This window comes from Saccopteryx bilineata, chromosome 4 (genome assembly GCF_036850765.1).
Source record: "Saccopteryx bilineata isolate mSacBil1 chromosome 4, mSacBil1_pri_phased_curated, whole genome shotgun sequence".
Lineage (NCBI taxonomy): Eukaryota > Metazoa > Chordata > Mammalia > Chiroptera > Emballonuridae > Saccopteryx > Saccopteryx bilineata.
In genome coordinates this window covers 127,813,337-127,834,658 of record NC_089493.1, presented here as the reverse complement: position 1 = coordinate 127,834,658, position 21,322 = coordinate 127,813,337, and the positions used below count along the sequence as shown (strand labels likewise).

The 21,322-nt window shown below is 41.8% G+C and overlaps 1 non-coding gene across 1 annotated transcript; it reads right to left on the bottom strand.

Annotated features, from left to right (window-relative positions):
• Positions 1-1,021: 1,021 nt before the first annotated feature.
• On the bottom strand, positions 1,022-1,130 carry LOC136336919 (U6 spliceosomal RNA). The gene has a single exon (XR_010731653.1). It is a non-coding gene; the product is annotated as a U6 spliceosomal RNA (small nuclear RNA).
• Positions 1,131-21,322: the final 20,192 nt, after the last annotated feature.

The following is a 21,322-nucleotide window of genomic DNA, read 5'->3' as shown; positions in this document are numbered from 1 at the left end:
GTTTATCACCACCAAACCAGTATTACATAAAATGTTAAAGGGTCTTCTTTAAGAAGAAGAAAAAAATAAAAAAAAATGATGTAAAGCCAGTGGCTGCGGCCACCATCACAACCGCCTGGCCCATGCAGGTTCACATTAGATTTGGACAGACGGTAATGAAACAACAGAGCCAAGAACTGGTGGGTCATTAGCTTTAATCCTAGCTTGCACCCAGTGGGCAAGAAATACACACACTGAGCTCCAAAACCCACTCATTCAGTGCTCACAAAGCTACTGACTTATCTGAGTTTCCTAGAATCAAAGGTTTCTAGCTTACCAGACTTATTCACCTCTATTCCCCATCTCCTTCCTTCTCCCTGCACAAACTCTACACAAACTGGCTCCTCTTTTAGCACTCTGCCATCTTGGCTGCCTCTCCTCTCCTCCACGTGGCCTTTCTCTGCTCTCCGCTCTTTCCTCTCTAATGCTAATCATAGGAACCAAGAAAGCAAGCTACCCGTCTGCCCCACTTTATAGTGCAGAAATCAAAACCTTTAATCCAATATACAAAATAGAGAAATCTCTGATACAAAGTCCACCCCACATCAAAAAGGATGGGAAAGGCTTACTCCTAAAACCAAGCCCCAGGCTACAAGGATCCTGCCTGCCCACAACCCACCCCCAACACACATTAATATAATTATGCCCATTCCAAGCATAAGGGCTACTAATATCACCTGGGAGACGGGCTTCCATATGGGCAGTGCCATCTTTAACAAAATGAGCATAATATATTTTATCTGCCCAACATATGAACAATAAAATGGCAATAAATACATATCTATCAACAACTGAATTTAAAAGTCAAAACAAATGAAAAAAGAGAACAGAAATGAACACATAAATACAGAGAATATTTTGTCTGTTGCCAGAAGGGAGGGGGGTTGGTGAGATGAGTGGGAAAGGTGAAGGGATTAAGAAGTACAAATTGGTTGTTACCATGTCATGCTTCTCATCACAAGAAAAAAATAACTTTTTTAAAAAAAATATGGAATGCTTCACAAATTTGCGTGTCATCCTTGCGCAGGGGCCATGCTAATCTTCTCTGTATCGTTCCAATTTTTTAGTATATGTGCTGCTGAAGTGAGCACAAAAAAATAACTTTTTTAAACTATGTATGGTGGTGAATTTTAACTGCACTATTGTGATCATTTTGCAATATATTCAAGTGTCAAATCATTATATTTTACACGTGAAACTAATGTAATGTATGTCAATTATACCTCAATAAATAAAATATAAGGTAAAAAAGAATCTTACTTTTTGAAATTTAGAGATATTTGTCTTTTTGGTAGTTTTTCTCAATGTCCTATGGGCATTTAAAAACCATGTTGTATGGCCAGTATACACGGCCACTATCATAGCTGCCTGGCTGTAAAGCCAGTAGGCACGGCCACCGTCACAGCAGCCTGGCCCATGCAGGTTCACATTGAGTTCGGACAGTCGGTAAAGAAACAACGGAGTCAAAAGCTAATGGGCCATCATCTTTAATCCTAGCTTGCACCTGGTGGACAAGTAAAAACACACACTGGGCTCCAAAACCCACTCATTCAGTGCTCACAGAGGTACTGACTTATCCGAGTTTTCTAGAATCAAAGGTTTCCAGCTCACCAGCCTTATTCACCTCTATTCCCCATCTCCTTCCTTCTCCCTGCACAAACTCTGCACAAACTGGCTTGTCACTCAATACTCCACCATCTTGGCTGCTTCTCCTGGCCTCCTCCACAGGGCCTTTCTCTGCTCTGCTCTCTAATGCTAATCTCAGGAACCGAGACAGCAAGCTTCCGTTCTGCCCCATTTTATAGTGTAGAAATCAAAACCTTTAATCCAATATACAAAATAGGGAAGTCTCTGATACAAAGTCACTTATCTGAGGCATGATGGGATTGCACCAGCCCACATCATAAAGGGTGGGAAAGGCTTAGTCCTACAATCAAGTCTCAGGCTACAAGTATCTTGCCTGCCCACAGCCCGTCCCCAACACACATTAATATCACCTGGGCGATGGGCTTCCTTGTGGGCAGTGCCATCTTTAACAAAGTGAGCATAATATATTTTATCTGCCCAACACTGGCCCATCCAGGTTCTCATTGGATTCGGGCAAATGGTAATGAAGCAACAGAGCCAAGAACTGGTGGGCCATCATCTTTAATCCTAGCTTGTACCCAGTGGGAAAGTAAAAACACACTGGGCTCAAAACCCACTCATTCAGTGCTCACAGAGCTACTGACTTATCCAAGTTTCCTAGAATCAAAGGTTTCTAGCTCACCAGACTTATTCACCTCTGTTCCCCATCTCCTTCTTTCTCCCTGCACAAACTCTGCACAAACTGGCTTCTCACTCAGCACTCTGCCATCTTGGCTGCTTCTCCTGGCCTCCTCCACATGGACTCTCTCTGCTCTGCTCTCTGCTCTCTGCCCTCCTCCCTAATGATAGTCTCAGGAATCAAGAGAGCAAGCTCCTGGGCTGCCCCCCTTTATAGTGCAGAAATCAAAACCTTTAATCCAATATACAAAATAGGGGAAGTCTCTGATACAAAGTCACTTATCTGAGGCATGATGGGATTGTACTACCCTACATCAAAAAGGGTGGGAAAGGCTTAGTCCTAAAACCAAGCCCCAGGCTACAAGGATCCTGCCTGCCCACAACCCACCCCCAGCAACATTAATATCACCTGGGTGACGGCTTCCATGTGGGCAGCGCCATCTTTAACAAAGTGAGCATAACATATTTTATCTGCCCAAAAATCCACCCCTATGCTCACTTTACTATTCACAATCTACACCACCAGCATCCCTGTGTAAGGAAATTAGGCACATTACACAAATTACAACAACATGACAAATCATACAATTTCAACATTTACAAAGGTGCACCTCACCAGGCTCTGAGCACTTTGCCAAAAGCGCAAAATGTCCTCGGACTTCTTTCTAGCCATGGAAAAAGCTTCTCAGGGCAGGGGAAGGGCCTCCAGCAAAGCCATCCCCCACTGCCATCAGGGTATTTCACATTGTCCAAAATCCGTAAGTCCATCCAACAAAGGAGCCAGTGCCCACTCTGGTAGTAGTCCAAGAAATCAGTTCATGCACATGAGGCCTCAGCCACTCCCCTCATTCCAGTCTTACACTGTCCCATAGAGGAGTACATGGCAATGGCAGTCAGCATTTCCATCTCTGCTCCAGAGAGCATGATGGCATGCACTCCTATGTCCCAAAATCGCAGACCTACCAAGGCCATAGTAGGTGCTCCTTCCAGCTGGGCTCTCATCTTCTGGAGACTGCGGACTGCAACTCCAGCCTGATTCTCCAAAGAGGAACTGAAAACACCAGCTCCCGCTGCTGGGCTCGAGTCCTGAGCCACTGCCGGGCTCGAGTCCCGGGCTGCTGTCGCCTTCTGCACCGCAGACCTTGCAGCTCCAGCTCCGGCCTCAGCCCCGGCCTCCTGCCGCTGTTGGCTCTTCACAACATCCAAGACAAGCTACAACTCATGAACCTGTGATTCTTACTCCAGCAGCTGCTCCATTTCCAGGTGAACCTCGCAAACCTGATCGACCTCCTCCTCCAGCGCTTCCTCCAGCTCCAGGGTCAGCATCTGTTTCTCCCACGTTTGCTCCAGCTCCTTCCACTGCTCAGTTTGCAGGACCTGGGCAGCCTCTTCCACAGAGCTCTCGGTTTCCTCACGTATGGCTGTAAAAGTCAGCCAGCCGCCTGACCAGGCGGTGGCGCAGTGGATAGAGCGTCGGACTGGGATGTGGAAGTACCCAGGTTCGAGACCCCAGAGGTCGCGCGCGGGCTCATCTGGCTTGAGCAAAGAGCTTGCCAGCTTGGACCCAAGGTCGCTGGCTCCAGCAGGGGGTTACTCGGTCTGCTGAAGGCCCGCGGTCAAGGCACGTGTGAGAAAGCAATCAATGAACAACTAAGAAGTCGCAACGCCCAACGAGAAACTGATAATTGATGCTTCTCATCTCTCTCTGTTCCTGTCTGTCTGTCCCTGTCTATCTCTGCCTCTGTAAAAAAAATAAATAAAATAAAAAATAAAAGTCAGCCAGCCTATGGTCCCCAAAAGGACAGCCATGGGGAACCATAGCAGCAGCCAGTCCGCTACTCCAGTGGTCTCCAACCTTTTTTGGGCCACGGACCGGTTTAATGTCAGAAAATATTTTCACAGACCAGCCTTTAGGGTGAGACGGATAAATGCACAAAATAAAGTTATGCGACCGGCATAAAAACTGTGGTATTTTTAAATACTATAATTGTCGAACTTACAAGACAAGCGTCAAGAGTGTGTCTTAGATGGATGTAACAGAGGGAATCTGGTTGTTTGGTTTTTTTTACAGGGACAGAGAGAGAGAGTCAGAGAGAGGGACAGATAGGAACAGACAGACAGAAATGGAGAGAGATGAGAAGCATCAATCATCAGTTTTTCATTGTGACACCTTATTTGTTCATTGATTGCTTTCTCATGTGCCTTGACTGCGGGCCTACAGCAGACCGAGTGACCCCTTGCTCAAGCCAGCGACCTTGAGTCCAAGCTGGTGAGCTTTTGCTCAAACCAGATGAGCCCACACTTAAGCTGGCTACCTTAGGGTCTTGAACCTGGGTCCTTCCGCATCCCAGTCCGATGCTCTATCCACTGTGCCACCGTCTAGTCAGGCAGGGAATCTGGTCATTTTTTAAAAATAAAACATCATTCAGACTTAAATATAAATAAAACAGAAATAATGTAAGTTATTTATTCTTTCTCTATGGACTGGTACCAAATGGCCCACGGACCAGTACTGGTCCTCAGTCTGGGGGGTGGGGACCACTGCTCTACTCCACCAATCAAAGGTGGCTCCATACTCATCTGTATCGAATCCTGCCACAGACTACGCCAAATGTAAAGCCAGTATCCACAGCCACCATCATAGCTGCCTGGCCCATGCAGGTTCGCATTGGATTCGGGCAGATGGTAATGAAGCAATGGAGCCAAGAACTGGTAGGCCATCATCTTTAATCCTAGCTTGCACCCAGTGGGTAAGTAAAAACACACACTGGGCTCCAAAACCCACTCATTCAGTGCTCACAAAGCTACTGACTTATCCAAGTTTCTAGAATCAAAGGTTTCTAGCTCACCAGCCTTATTCACCTCTGTTCCCCATCTCCTTCCTTCTCCCTGCACAAACTCTACACAAACTGGCCTCTCACTCAGCACTCCACCATCTTGGCTGCTTCTCCTGGCCTCCTCCACAGGGCCTTTCTCTGCTCTGCTCTCTAATGCTAATCTCAGGAATCGAGACAGCAAGCTCCCATTCTGCCCCCATTTTATAGTGTAGAAATCAAAACCTTTAATCCAATATACAAAATAGGAAGTCTCTAATACAAAGTCACTTATCTGAGGCATGATGGGATTGCACTACCCCACATCAAAAAGGGTGGGAAAGGCTTAGTCCTAAAACCAATCCCCAGGCTACAAGGATCTTGCCTGCCCAGAGCCCACCCCCAGCATACATTAATATCACCTGGGCGATGGGCTTCCATGTGAGCAGTGCCATCTTTAACAAAGTGAGCATAATATATTTTATCTGCCCAACACATGTATAGATACAAACTTAAATATATTTGTGTAGGAGGTAAGCTTCTAAATCTATTATATTTAAATGATTAATGATAAATATGGTCAGTTGGCTCAGTGGTAGAGCATCTGCTTGCCATGTGGATGTCCTGGGTTCGATTGCCAGTCAGAGCACACAGGAGAAGTGGCCATCTGCTTCTTCATCCCTCCCCCCTCACTTCTTTCTCTCTTTCTCTCTTCCCCTCCTACAGCCTTGGCTCAATTGGAGTGAGTTGGCCCCGGATGCCAAGGATGATTCCATGGCCTCTACCTCAGGTACCAAGAAGAGCTTGGATGCAGAGCAAAGCAACAACACCTCAGATGGGCAGAGCATCAACCCCTAGTGGGCTTGCTGGGTGGATCCTGGTTGGGGGACCTGCAGGAGTCTGTCTCTGCCTCCCCTCCTCTCACTGAATAAAATAATAATAATAATAATAAAATAAATTAATGATGTTATGAAAGATGTTCTTATTTTTTCTGTACTTGATAAAATATTCACACTATGATTATACTTTTTCTTTTCCCTTGTATTTCGTCTGACTTTTGCTTTATATATATTCGTTTCTTGGTTGTTACATAGATAATGGTCCATGTTTGTCTTCTTTGTGAACTGTATCTTTTACCATTAAAAATATTTGTTCCACTTAATTTTTTTTTTGCATTGGGTTCTGCCAGATGTTAGTAAATGCTTCCCTTGCTCTGCTTTTGTTTGCATCCTCCTGGTATATCTTTGCTATTCCATTCTTTCACTGCCATTATTTTGCTATCATTTTAAATGTCTCTTAACATTTAGACTATTCTTTGCTCAATCTGAGTCTTTACCTTTTAATGGGGGAAATTTAATCTACTTACGTTAGTGTGATATTTAAGATAGATTGGGCTTATTCTTATCCTCTTAATCTTTGTGTTTTCTGTTAATTACACATTCTATTGCCCTTTCCCTCTTTTCCTCTTATTTTGCCAGAATGATCCAGTTTTCTTTGGTCCTTTTCCTTTTCTATAATGATGTGCAGGTCATATATTCTGTTTCTGTCTTGCGAGAACTTATCTATCAATTTTATCAGTTACATCCTTTTTTTGACAGAGACAGAGAGTCAGAGAGAGGGACAGATAGGGACAGATAGAAAGGAAGAGAGATGAGAAGCATCAGTTCTTCATTGTGGCACCTTAGTTGTTCCTTGATTGCTTTCTCTTATGTGCCTTGACTGGGGGGTTACAGCAGAGTGGGTGACCGTTTGATCAAGCCAGTGACCTTTAGGCTCAAGTCAGCGACCTTGGGCTTAAAGCCAGCAACCTTTGAGCTCAAGCTAGTGGCCATGGGGTCATAACCATGATCCCATGCTCAAGCCAGCAACCTCGGGGTTTTGAAACTCAGTCTTCTGCATCCCAGTCCAACACTCTATCCACTGTGTCACCACATGGTCAAGCTATTAGTTATATCCTTTTAAAAATTAATTTCAAGGCATCAACAGTAGCAATGAAAAGATAACTCCAATGTCAGAGAATAATGAAATGAACATTTTCACATATTAGTGGTTAAAATGTAAATTCTTTTTATTTTTCTGAAGTGAGAAGTAGGGAGGCAGAGAGACTCCCACATGTGCCCGACTGGGATCTACCTAGCAAGCCCACCAGGGGGTGATGCTTTGCCCATCTGTTGCTCTATTGCAACCGGAGCCATTCTAGCACCTGAGATGGAGGCCATGGAGCCATTCTCAGCTTCCAGGCCAACTTTGCTCCAGTGGAGCCTTGGCTGCGGGAGGGGAAGAGAGAGACGGAGAGGAATGAGAGGGGGAGGAGTGGAGAAGCAGATGGGCGCTTCTCTTCTGTGCCCTTCCTGGGAATCAAATCCGGGACTTCTACATGCTGGGCCACTGACACTGTACCACTGAGCAAACTGGCCAGGGCCTAAAATGTACATTTTTATCCCAGGTTTCCAAGTGTTTATATTGAGGGGATATGGAATGTAGCCCTGATCACACGGCCTGAGACTGTAGTCAATCTCATCCAAGCTGTAAAACTAAAGGATAAAAGTTCCATGTGAAAAATAAGGTATTAATGGTGATAAAAGATGAAAATAAATGCTGTTATGATGTAAAGCCAGTATCTAAGGCCAGGGCAACTATCACAGCAGCCTTCTGGCCTATGCAGGTTCGCATTGGATTCGGACAGTCGGTAAAGAAACAACGGAGCCACAAACTGGTGGGCCATATTCTTTAATCCTAGCTTGCACCCAGCGGGCAAGTAAAAAATACACACTGGACTCCAAAACCCAATCACATTCAGTGCTCACAAAGCCACTGACTTATCCGAGTTTCCTAGAATCAAAGGTTTCTAGCTCACCAGCCTTATTCTCCTCAGTTCCCCATCTCCTTCCTTATCCCAGATACAAACTCTACACAAACTGGCATCTCATTCAGCACTCCGCCATCTTGGCTGCTTCTCCTGGCCTCCTCCACGTGGCCTTTCTCTGCTCTCCTCTGCTTTCTCTTCTAATGATAATCTCAGGAACCAAGAGCGCAAGCTCCTGCTCCGTCCCCATTTTATAGTGTAGAAAACCAAAATCCCTTAATCCAATATACAAAACAGGGAAGTCTCTAATACGAAGTCACTTCTCTGAGGCATGATTGGATTGTACCACCCCACATCAAAAAGGGTGGGAAAGGCTTAATCCCAAAACCAAGCCCCAGGCTACAAGGATTCTACCTGCCCACAGAGACACACATTAATATCACCTGGGTGATGGCTTCCTCATGGGCAGCACGGTCTTTAACAAAGTGAGCATAATATATTTTATCTGCCCAACATATGACAACCAATATCCTCTATAATGGTCATTATAGTATTGTTTATAACTGAGAAAATAGGGAAGTAACCTAAATGTGTATTAATAGGAAATTGGGTAGCCTGACCAGGTGGTGGTGCAGTGGATAAAGCAGTAGACTGGGACCCAGAGGACCCAGGTTTGAAACCCCAAGGTTGTTGGCTTGAGTGCAGCTCACCAGCTTAAGATCAGGGTCGCTGTGTGGGATCATAGACATGACCCCATGGTCACTGTCTTGAGCCCAAAGTTTGCTGGCTTGTGGCTTGAGCCCAAGGTCACTGGCTTGAGCAAGGGGTCACCACTTGCTCTTCTGTAGCCCACCGGCTACAGCACATGATAAATCACATATGAGAAAGTAATCAATGAACAACTAAGGTGCCCCAACAAAGAATTGATGCTCCTCATCTCTTTCCCTTCCTGTCTTTCTGTCCATATCTATTCCTCTCTCTGTCTCTCTCTCTCTATCTCTCTCTCTCTCTCTCTCACACACACACACACACACACAAATAGGGAAGTGGGTAAAAAATGATGGAACAGAGATGACGTCAGAGTAATGGCGGGGTAGGAAGCGATACCGATAAATCTCCCCCAAAACTCAACAAGATCTTCAACCAGAAACAGAAAAACCTATACTTGGAGCTTCCAGATGCTTCGCAATACACCCAAAGGTATGATTGAGTGAAAAATTGGCTAAATATATAACCAAACCCCGAAGGAAAAAGGGAGTAAGAAATGCTCCGCCTTCCTCACTAACCTAAACAGGGTGGCTTTCTCTGGTAACTGTGAATATAGAAACTGAGGCGGGCAAAGGGGGTGAATAGATCCAGGCCGCCGCGGCACAAACGGCCGAACCAGGCTGTGGCATACAGATCCAAGCCGAGGAAAATCTGATCCTGTGGCAACCCGGGCAATACAAGCTAACACTCGCGCCAAACCCAAACAAAGAAAGACAAGCGGAGCGGCCATTTTACCCGGTCTTCTGGTCGGTGCGCAGTTAGTGGGCGAGAATTTCTTCCTAGGCCCCGAGAGTGGGTGCCCGTGTTGCCCCATGGAGAGGCAGGGTCAGAGGCCTTTCTGTGGGCCGAGGACAGAGTCTCTGGGCAGCCCCAGCGCCCTGGGAAAGCCACGCACGGGAGGGAGTGAGAACTACTTCCAACGGTGGAGATTTTCCTTGCTGGTGAGGGTTTCACTCAGAGGGAACCGCGGCCGGCCTCATATCCTGGTTTGCGCGCGCAGATAAGGAGTGAGCGATTCCTCCGACTGCCTCCGCAGTGCGCGCCCGTGTTATCGCAGAGAGGGGCAGAGTCAGGGGCCTTTGTGTGGGCCAAAGCGGAATCTCGAGCCGCCCCAGCACCTTGCAAAAGCCGCGCACGGGGACGGAGCGAGACTCAATTCCAATGCTGCAACTTTTCCCTGCGGTTGGGGGTTTCACTCAGAGCGTGAGACTGCTGGCTGGATATCCTGGTCGCAGACAGTGAGTGAGAGTTTCCTCCAAGCGCCCCCCAGAAGTGGGCGCCCGCTTGTGTTACCGGACAGAGTGGCAGAGCCAGTGGTCTTTGAGTGGGCGGAAAGCCCGCCTGATTATGCTAGCAGCTCTGACTGACTGAGCCTTACCCAGAGCCCTGTGCTGAGTGGAAATAGAGTGGGGAGTTGCCAGCTCTTTGAGCCTCTTACTATCCAGGCAGAGGCAGCAACAAACCCATAGCTGGATTATCAGGCTACTAATTGAGGAAGGAAAGACTAGGAGAAAGGCTCCAGGAACACGGACTCTCTCACTGTCGGAGCCTATAAATGCTAATGAGCCTCGACTCCCACGAGACTAAAGCACAATACATGACATTGCCATAGAGACTTATCAACTGCAAGCCTCTACCTGAGCGTGCCAAAGGGGCAGAACCCGGGGTACAGAGTCACCGACCAGGAAGAGGGAGAGAAAAGAAAAAGCAAGAAGATAACCTCTCAAAATCAAGAATAATCTGCAGACTTTATAACCTATCACATTTTATTATATTTGTTCGTTTGTTTCTCTTATCTTCATTCTTGATACTTTTTTTTCTTCCTCCAATTTGGCCGATTAACTCTCTACTGGTCTTACTCTCTCCTCTCCTTGAACTACACTACCCATAAGTGTTACATCTCCCATTATCTTTTCTCTTCTCTTCCTTTCTCTCTATGAGGGTTGCACTCCAAAACCCTTAACTCTCTCTCTCTCTCTCCTTTCTTTTTTCTTCTTTTAGTGGTTCCCTCTTTTTTTTCTCTCTCTCTCTTTCTTTTCTCCCTCTATATTAGTTTCTTCCTTTCTCCTTTACATCTCCTCTCATTCAAACCTCAATAACAAACAAATTATCTTATCTGGGACTCAAACCTATGTTTGTGGCATTTTGGGGGGTTTTTACTTCACCTTTTTAACTCACTAGCAGTGCTCCCATCCCTGGCTCTCCATATTATCTAGTTCTTGTTCCACTAAATACAATAGTAAGTTTTAAATTTGTCCCCCCATTTTTCCGTTTTCCTCTTATTCCTCTCATCATAACTCTTAGACAACCAACACCTAAAAGCAAATCATTTTATTCTTGACCCAAATTTTTTCCTTATTTGCTTTTTGTGGGTCCATACGCTCTTTTTTTTTTCCCCCTTTTTTTTTTTTTTTTCTTTTTTTCTTTTTTGCCCCTTTATTACTTTTCCCCAATTCAGGCCCTCCATCACAGGCATTGTTTGTTATAACTCACAGTCCACCACAAGATTTTCTCAAGAAAGAGGGGAGAGGAGAGGAGAGGAAAAAAGGAGGGGGGGAATAATTTCCTTTTTTTAAAAAATTTTTATTTTATTTTATTTTTCTTTATTTCATTATTAATTTTTTTAAAAAAAAAAAAACTCTTTTCAATTTTTTATTTTTTTTTATTTTTTTTAACTTTTTATTCTTTATTAAATCTCATTAATACTATCAACAAAACCACCCTCAGATGCCATTAAGGAAGAGAAAATCGAATATCATGGATACAAAAGAAAGAGAGGTAACACAGCTAGATGAGGAAAAATCTATGGAGAAAAAATTTAATATATTGGAAACCTTGGAGCTAAATGACAGAGAATTCAAGATAGAAATCCTAAAAATCCTCTGAGATATACAAGAAAACACAGAAAGGCAATATAGGGAGATCAGAAAACAACTCAATGAACACAAAGAATATATGTCCAAGGAAATTGAAACTATAAAAACAAATCAAACAGAGATGAAAAACTCAATTCACGAGCTGAAAAACGAAGTAACAAGCTTAGCTAATAGAACAGGTCAGATAGAAGAGAGGATTAGTGAAATAGAAGACAAGCAACTTGAGGCACAACAGAGAGAAGAAGAAAGAGACTCAAAAATTAAAAAAAATGAGATAGCCCTACAAGAATTATCTGACTCCATCAAAAAGAATAACATAAGAATAATAGGTATATCAGAGGGAGAAGAGAGAGAAAATGGAATGGAGAACATACTCAAACAAATAATAGATGAGAACTTCCCAAGCCTGTGGAAAGAACTAAAGCCTCAAGTTCAAGAAGCAAACAGAACTCCGAGTTTTCTTAACCCCAACAAACCTACTCCAAGGCACATCATAATGAAATTGACACAAACCAACAGCAAAGAAAAAATTCTCAAGGCAGCCAGGGAAAAGAAGAATACAACATATAAAGGAAGGCCCATTAGATTATCATCAGATTTCTCAGCAGAAACTCTACAAGCTAGAAGAGAGTGGACCCCAATATTTAAAGTCCTGAAAGAGAGGAACTTTCAGCCACGAATACTATACCCATCAAAGCTATCCTTCAAATACAAAGGAGAAATAAAAACATTCACAGATACAGAAAAGATGAGGGAATTTATCATCAGAAAACCCCCACTCCAGGAATTACTAAAGGGGGTTCTCCAATCAGATACAAAGAACAAAAAAAAACAGAGCCACAAGTAAAAGCTCCAAAAAGAACACAATAAAACCAAATTTAAACTGTGACAACAACAAAAAGAAAGAGGGGGAGAAGATGGAGATTAACAGTAGCAAAGGACGATGGAGTGCAAAAGTACTCACAAAATAGTTCGCTACAATGAACAGGGTAGGGACCCTTTTCATTACTCAAAGGTAACCACCATTGAAAAAACCACCACAGAAGCACATGAGATAAAAAAGATAGCAACAGAGGAAAGATGTATGGAATACAACCAAATAAAAACAAAAGATAGAAAAACGAAAGAGAAGGATCAAACAAGACACAAAACTAACAGAAAGCAAGATATAAAATGGCAATAGGGAACTCACAAGTATCAATAATTACACTAAATGTAAACGGATTAAACTCACCAATAAAAAGGCACAGAGTAGCAGAATGGATTAAAAAAGAAAATCCAACTGTATGCTGCCTACAGGAAACTCATCTAAGTAACAAGGATAAAAACAAATTCAAAGTGAAAGGCTGGAAAACAATACTCCAAGCAAATAACATCCAAAAAAAAGCAGGTGTAGCAATACTCATATCGGATAATGCTGACTACAAGACAGGAAAAGTACTCAGAGACAAAAATGGCCATTTCATAATGGCTAAGGGGACACTGAATCAAGAAGACATAACAATTCTTAATATATATGCACCAAACCAAGGAGCACCAAAATATATAAGACAGCTACTTATTGATCTTAAAACAAAAACTGACAAAAATACAATCATACTTGGAGACCTCAATACACCACTGACGGCTCTAGATCGGTCATCCAAACAGAGAATCAACAAAGACATAGTGGCCTTAAACAAAACACTAGAGCACCTGGATATGATAGACATCTACAGGACATTTCATCCCAAAGTGACTGAGTATACATTTTTCTCCAGTGTACATGGATCATTCTCAAGAATTGACCATATGTTGGGCCACAAAAACAACATCAGCATATTCAGAAAAATTGAAGTTGTACCAAGCATATTTTCTGATCATAAAGCCTTGAAACTAGAATTCAACTGCAAAAAAGAGGAAAAAAATCCCACAAAAATGTGGAAACTAAACAACATACTTTTAAAAAATGAATGGGTCAAAGAAGAAATAAGTGCAGAGATCAAAAGATATATACAGACTAATGAAAATGACAATACGACATATCAGAATCTATGGGATGCAGCAAAAGCAGTGATAAGAGGGAAGTTCATATCGCTTCAGGCATATATGAACAAACAAGAGAGAGCCCAAGTGAACCACTTAACTTCCCACCTTAAGGAACTAGAAAAAGAAGAACAAAGACAACCCAAAACCAGCCGAAGAAAGGAAATAATAAAAATCAGAGCAGAAATAAATGAATTAGAGAACAGAAAAACTATAGAAAAAATTAATAGAACAAGGAGCTGGTTCTTTGAAAAGATCAACAAAATTGACAAACCCTTGGCAAGACTTACCAAGGAAAAAAGAGAAAGAACTCATATAAACAAAATCCAAAATGAAAGAGGAGAAATCACCACGGACACTGTAGATATACAAAGAATTATTGTAGAATACTATGAAAAACTTTATGCCACTAAATTCAACAACCTAGAAGAAATGGATAAATTCCTAGAAAAATACAACCTTCCTAGACTGAGTCAAGAAGCAGAAAGCCTAAACAGACCTATCAGTAGAGAAGAAATAGAAAAAACCATTAAAAACCTCCCCAAAAATAAAAGTCCAGGCCCTGACGGCTATACCAGCGAATTTTATCAAACATTCAAAGAAGACTTGGTTCCTATTCTACTCAAAGTCTTCCAAAAAGTTGAAGAAGAAGCAATACTTCCAAACACATTTTATGAGGCCAACATAACCCTCATCCCAAAACCAGGCAAGGATGGCACAAAAAAAGAAAACTACAGACCAATATCTCTAATGAATACAGATGCTAAAATACTAAACAAAATACTAGCAAATCAAATACAACAACATATTAAAAAAATAATACATCATGATCAAGTGGGATTCATCCCAGAATCTCAAGGATGGTTCAACATACGTAAAACGGTTAATGTAATACACCATATCAACAAAACAAAGAACAAAAACCACATGATCTTATCAATAGACGCAGAAAAGGCTTTCGATAAAATACAACACAATTTTATGTTTAAGACTCTCAACAAAATGGGTATAGAAGGAAAATATCTCAACATGATAAAGGCCATATATGATAAACCATCAGCTAACATCATATTAAATGGCACTAAACTGAAGGCTTTCCCCCTTAAATCAGGAACAAGACAGGGTTGTCCACTCTCTCCACTCTTATTTAATGTGGTACTAGAGGTTCTCGCCACAGCAATCAGACAAGACAAAGAAATAAAAGGCATCCATATCGGAAAAGAAGAAGTAAAGGTATCACTTTTTGCAGATGATATGATCCTATACATCGAAAACCCCAAAGAATCCACAAAAAGACTACTAGAAACAATAAGCCAATACAGTAAGGTCGCAGGATACAAAATTAACATACAGAAGTCAATAGCCTTTCTATATGCCAACAATGAAACAACTGAGAAGGAACTCAAAAGAATAATCCCCTTCACGATTGCAACAAAAAAAATAAAATACTTAGGAATAAACATAACAAAGAATGTAAAGGACTTATATAATGAAAACTATAAACCATTGTTAAGGGAAATCGAAAAAGATATAATGAGATGGAAGAATATACCTTGTTCTTGGCTAGGAAGAATAAATATAATCAAGATGGCTATATTACCCAAAGCAATATACAAATTTAATGCAATTCCCATCAAACTTCCAATGACATTTTTTAAAGAAATAGAGCAAAAAATCATCAGATTTATATGGAACTATAAAAAACCCCGAATAGCCAAAGCAATCCTAAAGAAAAAGAATGAAGCTGGGGGCATAACAATACCTGACTTCAAACTCTATTATAGGGCCACGACAATCAAAACAGCATGGTATTGGCAGAAAAATAGACACTCAGACCAATGGAACAGAATAGAAAGTCCAGAAATAAAACCACATATATATAGTCAAATAATTTTTGATAAAGGGGCCAACAACACACAATGGAGAAAAGAAAGCCTCTTCAATAAATGGTGCTGGGAAAACTGGAAAGCCACATGCAAAAGAATGAAACTGGACTACAGTCTCTCTCCCTGTACAAAAATTAACTCAAAATGGATCAAAGATCTAAACATAAGACCTGAAACAATTAAGTACATAGAAGAAGACATAGGTACTCAACTCATGGACCTGGGTTTTAAAGAGCATTTTATGAATTTGACTCCAATGGCAAGAGAAGTGAAGGCAAAAATTAATGAATGGGACTACATCAGACTAAGAAGTTTTTGCTCAGCAAGAGAAACTGATAACAAAATAAACAGAAAGCCAACTAAATGGGAAATGATATTTTCAAACAACAGCTCAGATAAGGGCCTAATATCCAAAATATACAAAGAACTCATAAAACTCAACAACAAACAAACAAACAATCCAATAAAAAAATGGGAAGAGGATATGAATAGACACTTCTCCCAGGAAGAAATACAAATGGCCAACAGATATATGAAAAGATGCTCATCTTCTTTAGCTATTAGAGAAATGCAAATCAAAACGGCAATGAGATACCACCTCACACCTGTTCGATTAGCTGTTATTAGCAAGTCAGGTAATAGCAAATGTTGGAGAGGCTGTGGAGAAAAAGGAACCCTCATACACTGTTGGTGGGAATGTAAAGTAGTACAACCATTATGGAAGAAAGTATGGTGGTTCCTCAAAAAACTGAAAATAGAACTACCTTATGACCCAGCAATCCCTCTACTGGGTATATATCCCCAAAACTCAGAAACATTGATACGTAAAGACACATGCAGCCCCATGTTTATTGCAGCATTGTTCACAGTGGCCAGGACATGGAAACAACCAAAAAGCCCATCAGTAGATGACTGGATAAAGAAGATGTGGCACATATACACTATGGAATACTACTCAGCCATAAGAAATGATGACATCGGAACATTTACAGCAAAATGGTGGGATCTTGATAACATGATACGAAGCGAAATAAGTAAATCAGAAAAAACCAGGAACTGTATTATTCCATACGTAGATGGGACATAATACTGAAACAAAGAGACATTGACAAGAGTGTGGTGGTTACGGGGGGGAGGGGGGAATGGGAGAGGGATAGGGGGTGGGGAGGGGCACAAAGAAAACAAGATAGAAGGTGACAGAGGACAATCTGACTTTGGGTGGTGGGTATGCAACATAATTGAACGACAAGATAACCTGGACTTGTTATCTTTGAATATATGTATCCTGATTTATTGATGTCACCCCATTAAAAAAATAAAATTATAAAAAAAAAAAAATGATGGAACAGCCACACTATTCCAATTCTCTACATAATGTTAGTCAAGTTATTTAACCCCTCAATTCTGATTACCTTATCTATAAACTGGAAATAATAAGAACACCCGTATCAACCATAAAGTTATTGTAAGGCTTAAACAAATTAATGTATGTACAGCCTTCTACATAGCACGTGTCTGGCACATGATAAGTGCACAGTAAATGTTAGCTATCATTATTGTTATTATTATTCAGGTTTTAAAAATAATACAATGGGGGTGGCAAGAGGGGGAATAGAAGAAAAGTAGTCAAAAGGCACAAACTTCCAGTTATAAGATAGGTAAGTATAGTATGATGACCACAGTGAACACTGTTGTGAGATGTGTATGAAAGTTGTTAAAATAGTAGATACTAAGAATTCTCTTACAAAGAAAAAATACATATGCATATATATTTTTTAATTTTTTTATTTATTTTTAGATTTTATTTATTAATTTTAAGGAGAGGAGACAGAGAGAGAGAGAGAGAGAGAGAGAGAGAGAGAGAGAGAAAGAAAGAAGGGAGGGAGGAGCAGAAAGCATCAACTCCCATATGTGCCTTGACCAGGGAAGCCCGGGATTTTGGACCGGCAACCTCAGTGTTCCAAGTTGATGCTTTTACCCACTGAACCACTGCAGGTCAGGCAATATGCATATATTTTTGTACCTATGTAGTATGATGGTAATCACTGCATGCTATCTGTAAGTCAAATCATCAATCTGTGCAACCTAAACTTACACAATGCTGTCTGTGAGTTAAACCTCTATAAAACTGAGGGAAGGAAGATTCCAAGATTGCAGTGGAGTAGGCAGACACACAGACTGTCAGCTCACGCCATGAAACTCGATTACAAATTAATTTAGGAACAGTCATCATGAAAAACCAACCTTGGACTAAAATAACAGGTCTCAAAAATCAAGGAGCAAAGAAGAATCCACACTGATCCTGGTAGGGAGTGTGGGGGCACAGTGGGGGCTACCCTGCTCTCAGGAGCAAGGGGAAGCTGAGGCTGATCCAGAAGAGCTCTCATTACAAGGAGAAAGACCCTGAGAGACAAGGGCCTTTAGTCTCAGAAACAGAGAATAACCTTAGTAATCCAGGGACTGGAGGAGACAGGTGGAAAGTATTAAGTGGGGAGAAGAGAGAAAGTTCTGTATGTGGGAAGTGGTGGGGGTGCCTTAAAGGGACAGAGCAGAAAATATCACTCACAGCCACTTGTCTGGGGCTTCGGGGGCGAGGCTGGCTGAGAGGACTGGCTTGTCTTCCACGAGGAAAGTGGGTAGAGCAAGACAGATGGTGACAGGGAGAGGAATGCCTGGGCTGACCTGAGAAGCTGACTCATTCTCCAGTGCAGAGGCAGCCATAGCTGGGGGAGGGGTTGATCCCTCCACACAGCACAAGCCTAAAGTGGTTCCAGGTGACTCACCTCCAAAAAGCTCTCCAGCTCTAATTAGCATGAAAGACACAGCCAAAAGCAGGAAGTAAGGGGAGGGGCAGTAACTCAGGTCTCCAGGGAGATCTGAGATACACTTCCCCCTACTGATACTGAGAATGTGCCCCACCCCCAGAGAGCAGCTGGTAGAACAGTCTTCAGATTCTCAGAGGTTACACCCACCACATTCCTGGATACAGTTTCAAATAAGCCCCCTGCTGAGATCAGTGAACAAGCTCCCTGCTGAGTTAAGTAAACTTAAAACAGAACAATCAAGACTTTAAAGTGGCTTGACTAGTTAAGGAGACCACAACTGGAACAAGCCTGTAAGCCACACACAGAAACAATGGGAAGACAGAGAAACTTAAGTCATATGAATCAACAAAAATAATCCCCAGAAAAAGATCTGGATGAAATGGAAGTAATCAATTTACCAAATGCAGAGTATAAAATACTGATTGTTAGGATGCTTAAGGATTTCAAAGCTACAATAGATGGACTTAATGAACACTTCAATAAAGAAATTGTAAGCATCAAAAAGGACACAGAAATCATAAAAAAAGAACCAGACAGAAATGACAAACACAATATCATAAATGAAGACTACACTAGAAGGAATTAAAAGCAGGCTGTATGAAGCAGAGGATTGAATCAGCGTCTTAGAGGACAAGATAAGAGAAAACACAGAAGCAGAACAGCAAAAAGAAAAGAGGATCAAAAAGTCTGAGAAACTCTAAGAGAGCTCACTCTGTGACAACATGAAGAGAAACAATATCTGTATAGTAGGGGTTCTGGAAGGAGAAGAGAAAAAACAAGAGATAGAGAACCTGATTAAAGAAATTATAGCTAAAAATTTCCCTAAATTGATGCAGGAAAGAGTCACACAGGTTCAAGAAGCAGAGAGAACCCCATTAAAAAAGAACCCAAAGAGACCCACAACAAGACACATCATAATCAGAAAATGTCAAAGCTAAGAGATAAAGAAAGCATACTAAAAGCTGCAAGAAAAAAACAGTCAATCACCTACAAAGGAACACCCATAAGGATGACATCTGACTTTTCAACAGAAACACTTTAGGTCAGAAGGGAATGGCACAAAATATTCAAAGTAATGTAGAACAAGAACCTACAACCAAGACTTTTTTTTTTAAATAAAAGAAACGTTTTATTCATTGCAACAATAATACACTATAATATGATAAATGCAAAATAAAAACATTGGTAATATTTTATATTGTAATTATGCTTAAATGCCTATAATTTTTAATAATAATTGTAAGAAAAAAGTACTCATTTAGATACAAATATGTCACATCATATGCAATGGATCAACTCGGCATCGATCAAATACAGATATTTACAGATTAGTCTTCAGTCAAAAAGGAAAACATGTAGAAGGACACTTTTTGAAGGAGGACAAAACTTACAAAAGAAGGACTGTCCTTTCTAAAGGAGTACGATTGGTCACCTTATTTTTCTAAATCTGGCATCAGCCACCTTAGCACCTTCCCATTAGAAAGCTCTTGCTTGGTTAACTTTATCATAACATCACTTTGTTGCCAACTATTATAATCTACAGCTATCTGATAGTGCTAATGTCCCAGGATAAGTAAGGAAGCCTTCTGTTCCCTACCAGTTGAAGTAGTTTGCTAAGACAGCTGTAATAAGGTACTACAGACTATGAACTTAAACAACAGAAATTTATTGTTCTATCTCTGAAGTCTGAGATCATGAGGTTGACCATGTTGATGCCATCTGAGGTATGTGAGGGAGAATCTGATGATGTTTCTCTCCTGGCTTCTGGTGGTTTGCTAACAATCTCCAGCATTCCCTGGCTTTTAGATAGATGCATTGCCCTGATCTCTGTCTTCATCTTCACATGGTGTTCTCCCGGTGTCTGTGTCTGTCTCCATGTTCAAAATTTCCCTTTTTTTTTTTTTTTTTTTTTTTTTTTTTTTACAGAGCAGAGAGAGAGAGTCAGAGTGAGGGATAGACAGGGACAGACAGACAGGAACGGAGAGATGAGAAGCATCAATCATTGGTTTTTTCATTGCGCATTGCGACACCTTAGTTGTTCATTGATTGCTTTCTCACATGTGCCTTGACCGCGGGCCTTCAGCAGACCGAGTAACCCCTTGCTGGAGCCAGTGACCTTGGGTCCAAGCTGGTGAATTTTTGCTCAAACCAGATGAGCCCACGCTCAAGCTGGCGGCCTCAGGGTCTCGAACCTGGGTCTTCCGCATCCCAGTCTGACGCTCTATCCACTGCGCCACCGCCTGGTCAGGCCCTTTTTTTTTTTTTATAAATAAATTTTTATTTTAATGGGGTGACATCAATAAATCAGGGTACATACATTCAAAGAAAACATTTCCAGGTTATCTTGTCATTTAGTTCTGTTGCATACCCATCACCCGAAGAGAGATCATCCTCTGCCACCCTCCATCCAGTTCTCTCTGTACCCCTCCTCCTCCCCCCCTCTCTCCTTCCCTCCCCCCACCCCCCATAGCCACCACACTCCTGTCCATGCCTCTTAGTCTCACTTTTATGTCCCACCAATGTATGGAATACTGCAGTTCCTGTTTTTTTCTGATTCACTTATTTCACCCCGCACAATGCTACCAAGACTCCACCATTCTGCTATAAGTGATCCGATGTCACCATTTCTCCTAGCTGAATAATATACCATGGTGTATATGTGCCCTATCTTCTTCATCCAGTCCTCTATTTTTTTTTTTACAGTAATTAAAAGCCTTTAAGCAAACTCTTGGCCAATACAGCAAAAATCCCTAAAAGAGTAGTGTCCTTAACATGTTCCCCAAGTCCAAGCTGGCCCCATCACCATGCCAAATCCCTGAAAAATGCAACCCAACCACAGTTCAGTCTGTTAGGATCTGTCACAGGGAGCAGGAGTCCAGGAAAGTTCCCCACAGGAAAAGTCCGTGTGGCACTGGAATTGTTGTCACCATTCTACACTTTGCAGCTCATGTCCAAGTCCCAATGACCACTGCTTCTAGCTGGTAATGATTCAGGTAGACTGGAAAAAGCCATTTGCAGT